This window comes from Neofelis nebulosa, chromosome 2 (assembly GCF_028018385.1).
Source record: "Neofelis nebulosa isolate mNeoNeb1 chromosome 2, mNeoNeb1.pri, whole genome shotgun sequence".
Classification (NCBI taxonomy): Eukaryota; Metazoa; Chordata; class Mammalia; order Carnivora; family Felidae; genus Neofelis; species Neofelis nebulosa.
This window is the reverse complement of record NC_080783.1, coordinates 5265340-5272938: the sequence shown is the minus strand read 5'-3', so window position 1 is coordinate 5272938 and position 7599 is coordinate 5265340. Positions and strand designations below refer to the sequence as shown.

The 7599-nt window shown below is 47.3% G+C and overlaps 1 non-coding gene across 1 annotated transcript; it reads right to left on the bottom strand.

The window, feature by feature from the left end:
* Positions 1-1484: 1484 nt before the first annotated feature.
* LOC131505714 (U2 spliceosomal RNA) lies at positions 1485-1667 on the bottom strand. The gene has a single exon (XR_009258514.1). It is a non-coding gene; the product is annotated as a U2 spliceosomal RNA (small nuclear RNA).
* Between the last annotated feature and the right edge of the window lie 5932 nt (positions 1668-7599).

Genomic DNA, 7599 nt, shown 5'->3' with positions numbered 1-7599 from the left:
CGGAAGCGCGGGCCCAGCCGTGGGCGTCCCGTGCTACTCCTAATACCCCGGGCCACTGGGTTGTGCCCCACCTTCCCTGCCCCTGGGATGGGAGCAGACGCTCCCGTCGGCGGCCGCAAACTGTTGGATTGTACCGGAACGACCTGGGGTACCGGCTCAAATTTGTCAAGCAGAGTACAAATGATCACTCGGAGATTATGTTGCAACCGCAACTCTTGTACCTAGAATTGTCACTTAAATGAAGCCCACAGGCCACTCCACAGCACGCCCCGTGAGGACGGCGGTCGCCGCGAGGTGCGAGGCGGGCTGTGTGACGTAAGCACCACCAGGCAGATCTTCTGTCTATTGTCTTGCCTCTGGGTCCTGTCTGCCAAACTTGCTGACGAGCCAGTTTTCGTCTGGTCTCCCTCCTGCTCGTTCATGAGGATAGACGGACAGACGCCCCCATCAACGTCCCAGCTCCGGCAGAAATCCCACCTGGAGGCCACCGTCCTGCCTCTTTGGAAATCTCCCTCCTAGAGGTAGGATAAAGCAGCCCCAGGTCAGAACCTCCCAGAAGCTCTCCTGTGCCACCCCCCCCACCCCCACCCCCCCGCAGACTCTAAGCGGGCACTCAGTGCACCTGCCATCGCTTGCTTCGGCCCCCTCCTTCTCCAGCCAGCTCAGCTCGGCACCTGCTCTGCCCACCTGCCACAGCATGGCTCACACCCGCGAGAGGAGCCTAAAATGCAGATTTCCAGGCCCCTCCTTTGTATGCGGTGGAGCCTGGGAAGCACCACAACTGATCCTGACCTGGAGTCAAGCCGGTGAACGCCCGCCATCCTGTGCGTCCTGGCGTCCAGGTTCTGTGCCCTCGGGCATTGCGACAAAACCACAGCCTGCCCTCCTTCCTTGTGTCGTCAACAAGGACGTCCTGAGTACCTTCCATGGTCAAGGGCTATGCTGGGTGCAAGGGGCAGGGGTTAATTATGAGACAGTAAGACACGAACTCTGCAACGAGAAAGCTTAGCGTCAACGACAAATAACAGAAATAGGAGTAAATCATCGCCGTCCACAGTGAACACGTCTCCGTTAAAATGACTATCCAGGGGCTCCCAGGGGGCTCAGTCGGCTAAGTGTCCGCCTCTTGATTTCAGCTCAGGTCGGGATTTCACGGTTCATGAGGTCAAGCCCCGAGTTGGGCTCTGCGTTGACAACATGGAGCCTGCTTAGGATTCTTACTCCCTCTCTCTGCCCCTCCCCCACCACTGAATAAATAAACATTTAAAAATAAAATAGAATAAAATAAAATGATTACCCAAGTTCCTTCAGAGAAAGGAGAAGCTAATCCTTCCTGAAAGCCAAAGGTGGCTGCCCAGGACTGCATCTTGCAGGACAAACGGACCAAACAGAAAAAAAGGGGTCACTCCAGGCACCTGGGTGGTTCAGTCGGGAAAGCAGTTAAGCGTCCGACTTCGGCTCAGGTCATGATCTCACGGTTTGTGGGTTCGAGCCCCGCATCGGGCTCTGTGCAGACAGCTCGGAGCCTGGAGCCTGCTTCCGATTCTGTGTCTCCCTCTCTCTGCCCTTTTCCCGCTCACTCTCTCTCTCTCAAAAAAATAAATAAACATTAAAAAAAAAAAAAGCTTTTACTACACTTGATCTTAGCCAAAAGGCCGAGAAGCGATAAAAAAAAAAAAAAAGCTTTTAAAAGAGGGTCATTCACCACCCCAACCCATTCTCTTCTATACCTTTGTTTTCCGGGGTTACGAGGATAGCCATTTTAAGACTGCCCCATAATTTATAAAATCAGTCTCCCTTTATTGCACATAGAGTTTGCTTCTAATTCTTTTCTATTATAAATATACTACAGCCCTGAAGAATTAAAAATAATACTTCCCTCAGGAAAATTCCACAACATACAACTCCCCTTTCAGAATACTGAGTTTTAACATTAAAAAAAAAAAGTCTGTGTAGGGGCGCCTCAGTGGCTCAGTCAGTTAAGTGTCTGACTTTAGCTCAGATCATGATCTCATGGTTCATGGGTTCAAGCCCCACATCGGGATCTGTGCTGACAGCTCGGAGCCAGGAGCCTGCTTTGGATTCTGTGTCTCTCCCTCTCTCTCTGCCCCTCCCCTGTCTCTCTCTCTCTCTCTCTCTCTCTCTCTCTCTCAAAAATAAATAAGCATTAGAAAAAAAACTATACAAGAATTTGTGTCAATTTTTAAACGTGAAAATTTGATGATTACTTTGATTTCTATCCCTAAGAATATGAATAAAGAAGTATTTAAAAACTATTTATTGGTAATTTTTAATTCTCCACTTGAGAATTTTTTTGTCCTTTGTCTATTTTAGTTGGTCTTTTCTTTTTTTACTGGTTTTGAAGAATTTTTTAATCCTGTAAAAACACTGACCCTTTATTACATATATGAAATATATATTTTGAAATTCTCTTAATTTGTCGTTCATGTCTTATTTTTGAACATGATGTGTTTGGGGATACTAAAGTCTTCGTTTGCATACTGAAAACTACCAATATTTTGCTTTATGATTTCTGCTTTGGGTGGTAGTATCTCATTGCTAAATTACACTTTTTAACTGTTGTGTATTTAATAGCTTCTTCCACGTTGTCCTATATTTTATGTTCCATCAGGCAGGTCCAATCAAATGTTCCTTCCAGGGGCGCCCGGGCGGCTCGGTAGGTTAAGTGTCCAGCTCTCGATCTCGGCTCAGGCCATGATCTCGTGGTTTATGGGATCGAGCCCCGCTACGGGCTCTGCACTGACATCGCAGAGCCTGCTTGGAATTCTGTCTCTCCCTCTCTCTGCCCCTCCCCAGCACACGCGAGGGCTCCCTCTCTCAAAATAAATAAATAAACTTTAAAGAAATGTCCCTTCCAACAGCTACAATTGTCATTAAGAGCACACGTCTAGACCAGTCCAACAGAATCTCTGTCCTTCTCTAGTGATGCCTTTGCAAAAGTTCTGTCCCTGTTCAGTTTCAAGTCAAGAAAATGCCATGAAGTAGAGAGTCCCTGCTCCCTCTCTAACCTCCTGCCCCTGTCATCAGACCAGCCTCTCCTCTCTAACGAGAACTAGCCTCTCCCCACTCTTAATTCCCAAACCACTAAACCAAGTCCCCAGTGGCCAGATTTAGCAAGCACGTCCCTGCCCCATCAGTCAGAGCATTCAACTCTGCTATCCTGTCCCATTTCCTTGAGGCCTTTCTCCACTTGGCTTTTGGGACCTGCCCTCTCCGGTTCACCCTCACCCCTTCCATCCTTCTTTGAAGGCTCTCTCCATCCACTTTCCTTTTTTTCTAAGAATCCCAAACTCAGCCTCCTTTGCTCTACCCCAGCTGTTCCCGAAGTGTGGCCCCTGGACCAACGGCATCAACTGGGAGCCCGCTAGAAATGCAGATTCTCAGGCCCCACCCCAGACTGACGGAGTCAGAAATTCTGGGGGTGGGGCCCACAGAGGCTAACGTTTGGGAGCCCTCGCCTTGCATAATCTCATTAAAATGTTCCAATCATTTTCTCCAGGCCAAACATTGCTCGTCAGCTCTGCGCCGGCACACTAACCCCTCCACAGGACGTCCCCTGTTCTGAGGTCTAACACGGATGACTCCACATATGGCAATAATATCACCCTCGTATCCCTCCAGCCCTCCTCTGTCCCCTCTCTCCATGAATAGCACCCCTGCCTCGCACTTGCTTCCAGGCTCTGGGTGAAGCCTCACCTTCCCATGTTCCCAAAATTGCCACCTGCCACCCACCCCCTCCCCCAACCCCCCTTCCCCTGGCGATCTTTTTCCCCATAGCACTTACCACCCTCCACATAGTAACTATTTCCTGTGCTTACTGTTTACTGTCTGTCTGGAACGGAACATCCATACGCCCTTCCGGAGGCATCTTTGTTTTGTTCACTCCATACCCCGAGCGTCCAGAATAACGCCTGGTGCATGGGAAGCATTCGTTAAATATTTAAATGAAAGAATGAATCCTTCTGATTCAGTCCACACCCCCCCACACACATTTTTATGGCGTTAAGTCAGACTTACAAAGATGAGCAAGCCATGACTTCATGAGTTTCACAATCTACCGCTGGGTGGAAAAGTAGATTGTAGAGCACGGGCTTGGTACGATTCCCTCTATCTGCAACGTGTGTGCAGAGACGCTACACGTACATGGCCCTAGAGCAACGTCCAAGAGGAAAGTCACCAAAACGTCTGAATTAGTTTTTCGTCCCTGGTGACCTCATTCACGCAGGTTTCAGACTCCACCGCGCCACGGGTCACACAAGAGTGCCCACCTGCCCCGACCCCGATGAAAGGCGACGTCCAGAAGCTTGGCTGCTTGGTCGTTTCCTCCTTTGGGGAACTTGCTCTCCACACCCTTGTTCCCTGTGGCATTTTTCCTTCCTGGTTCTCTTCCTTTCCCCCGACACTTCCTCCTTGGCCCCCCACCCCCACCCCTCCCTCTCCACCTGCTCGCCCTCCTCCCCTCCCTCTCGCCTGCACTGGCCTCCAATACCAGCCTTCCCTGGGGCCTCAACCCACTCCTAAGGTCCCTCCTGGAAAAGCCCACCGTGTCTGTTCTTGCTGGTTTGTTCTTCCCAATGAACTTTAAAATCGGCTAGTTTAATTCCAGTAAAAGAAACAAACAAAAAACTGTGGGAATTTTTGCTGGAATTATGTTACAGATGTAAATTAATATCTAAAATCTCTTCTATTCAAGCACATGTGTGTCTTTCTGTGTGCTTACGCTTTGCTTCTGTTTCAGAAGAATTTCACAGCTTCCTCTGGGCAGGTTGTAGGCATTTCTTAAGTGCCTTCCAGCTGTTTGATTTTCTTCCTTGACTGTCATGTTGGATTTTCTCTCCTGCTGTATCGTTTGTCTTGTTTGTATATAAAGGGATGGATATGTATACATTCGTTTCGTAAGTGGTACTTTATAAGTTCTCTTTTTTATGGCTTTCCATCAGTTGTTTCGTGTTTTCCAGATATATAAGCATGTCATTTACAAATAGAGATGCTTTTGGCTTTCCCTTCCAACACTAATGCCTTTTATTGCTTTCCCTTGTCAAAAGGCATGGACTGGAATTCCAGGGTCTTTAATAATGATGAAAATAGAGGCCATACTTGTCTTATTGTTCCCTTTAATGGAAAACCCTCGAGTGTTTTCTGATTAAGTAAGATGCTAGTTTGGGGGCCAAGACGTATATATTTTTGATGTATTAAGAAAGTAGTCATCAAGTCCTAATTTATTGACTGGGTATTACCCTTTGTTAAATGCTTTGGCTTATGACATCTTTGGAGATGAGTTTTAAATTTTTATCCTTATTTCTATTAATATAATGGAGTCTGTTAATGGATTTCTTAATATTGATTCAACCTCACTGTGTTAGCTATCCATCGCTGATAACAGATCATCCCAAAACTTAATGGCTTAAAATAACAATGAACATTTATTTTCTTATAGTTTCTGAGGGCCAGGGATTTGGGAGCAAGTTATCTGTGTTAACTAGACATTAATCATCAACAGCTGTTAACATCACACACACACACACACACACACACACACACACACACAGTTGGGTATTATGCAACTCCTGATAGAAGGATATATCATCACTGTTAAAAAATTGAACTCAAATTAATTCATCAATTAATTTACAGGGAATATAGAAGACGGAAAAACATGTAAAAGACATCATAGGGAAACAGCAAAAGCCAGGCCACAGGAGATAACTATGTGACAAATTATCTGATTTTCCAAAATGTAAATTATAAAGAAAAGAGAGACAGACATACAGAGAGCGGGAGAGAGAAAGATGTAGGGAACATCTGTAGATTAAAACAGATTCAAGGGGCACCTGGGTGGTGCAGTAAGTTGGGCATCCAACTTCGGTTCAGGTCATGATCTCGCGGTCCGTGAGTTCGAGCCCCGTGTCGGGCTCTGTGCTGACAGCTCAGAGCCCGGGGCCTGCTTCGGATTCTGTGTCTCCGTCTCTCTCTGCCCCTCCCCTGCTCACACTCTGTCTCTCTCTCAAAGATAAACATTTTTAAAAATTTTTTAATTAAAAAAAAACAGATTTGAAAGACACACGGTATTCAACCACAATGTATGGATCTTATGTGGATTCCGACTCAGAGAAAGCACAAGAAAACAGAAATTTGATCACTAGCTGACTATGTGATCATATTCAGGAATCATTGTTAATTTTTTGTTGTCATATTCATATTTTGAACTTTTTAAATTTCTCATCTTTTAGAGAGATTTCCTGAACTGTTCATGGATGAATGAGATACGATGTCTGGGATTTATTTCAAAATAATATGGACGATGAAGGCACAGAAAACCTATATTGGCCGTGGCTGGTCATTGTTGAAATTGGGTAATGCGCACACGGGCTTTCATCACTCTCCTCTGTGTGCTTTTGTATGTATGTGACGTTTTACCATATCCGAGCTTTTTAAGCATCTTAACATCTTCTTGTGTCCTGAGCTGCTCTTTTTCTGGAAAGTCCTATTTCAGTTATGACATCACCTTCCACCCAGGTACCTGCACCAGAAAGCTCGCAGACAGCCACCCTCCCTCGTCTCCCCCGCTTCCCAGAGTCCATCAAATCCTGCGTCCTGAGGTTTTCTATCTCGCACACATTTTCACAGAGGTGAAATTCACACGACCATTCTGATGCGGACGATTGGGGGGCGTTTAGCACACTCGTACCCGTGTGCAGTCGTCACCTCTCTCTCCTTCTAAATTTTTCATCACGCCAGGGAAACGCTCTGTACCCATTAAGTAATCAGTCTCCACTGCCCCCTCCTCCCAGCCCCTGGTAACCCCCTCCTCCCAGCCCCTCCTCCCAGCCCCCTCCCAGCCCCTCCCAGCCTAATTGGCTTCCTGTCTCCGTGGATCCGCTTACTCTGGACATGCCACATCAAAAGAACCATGCACCCATGGCCTTGTGTCCGGCTTCTTTAACTTAGCATCATGTTTTCAAGGTTTATCTAAATTATAGCAGGATTGTCCTAAATTTTTATGAATCGTTCATTTCTCTCCATCCCTACCGCCCCTGCTTGACTTCAGGGCTTTAACCTCTCTTCCCCGGGCTGGCTGAACAGCCTCTGAAGTGGCCTCCCCGCCTCCCCAGCCTGGTTTCCCCATGGCAGCCAAAGCGGTCGTATATTTCCCCAACACATCCTGCTCCCCACATGAGCCAACCGCCCTCCCTCCAGGCTTCACGCCTCGGTCCCCTTAAATCCAAACACCTCCTGCGTTGTCCTTTCTTCTCTCGGTCCTTGATCACGTCCATTCGTATCATTCTAAATTGGAAACGCTCCTCGTCACGGTCACGCTTTCGTTAGCCAAACACCAGGGCCAACCTAAAAGCCCATCCGTGGAGGGAGGATTGGAGTCGTGATGTGGCAGCCACGGGGTCGAATGTCATTGTCATGCAGCTGTTAAGAGGACGCTGAGGTGACCCTGGACCAGCCACTGAATCAGAAAAGTACACTGCATGTACGGATGTTATTGGGGCCGCTGGTGGAATCTGAATGTGGACTGGACATTAGGGAGTGGTGTTCTACGGATGTTTAGGATTTGTTTTGTAAACTATC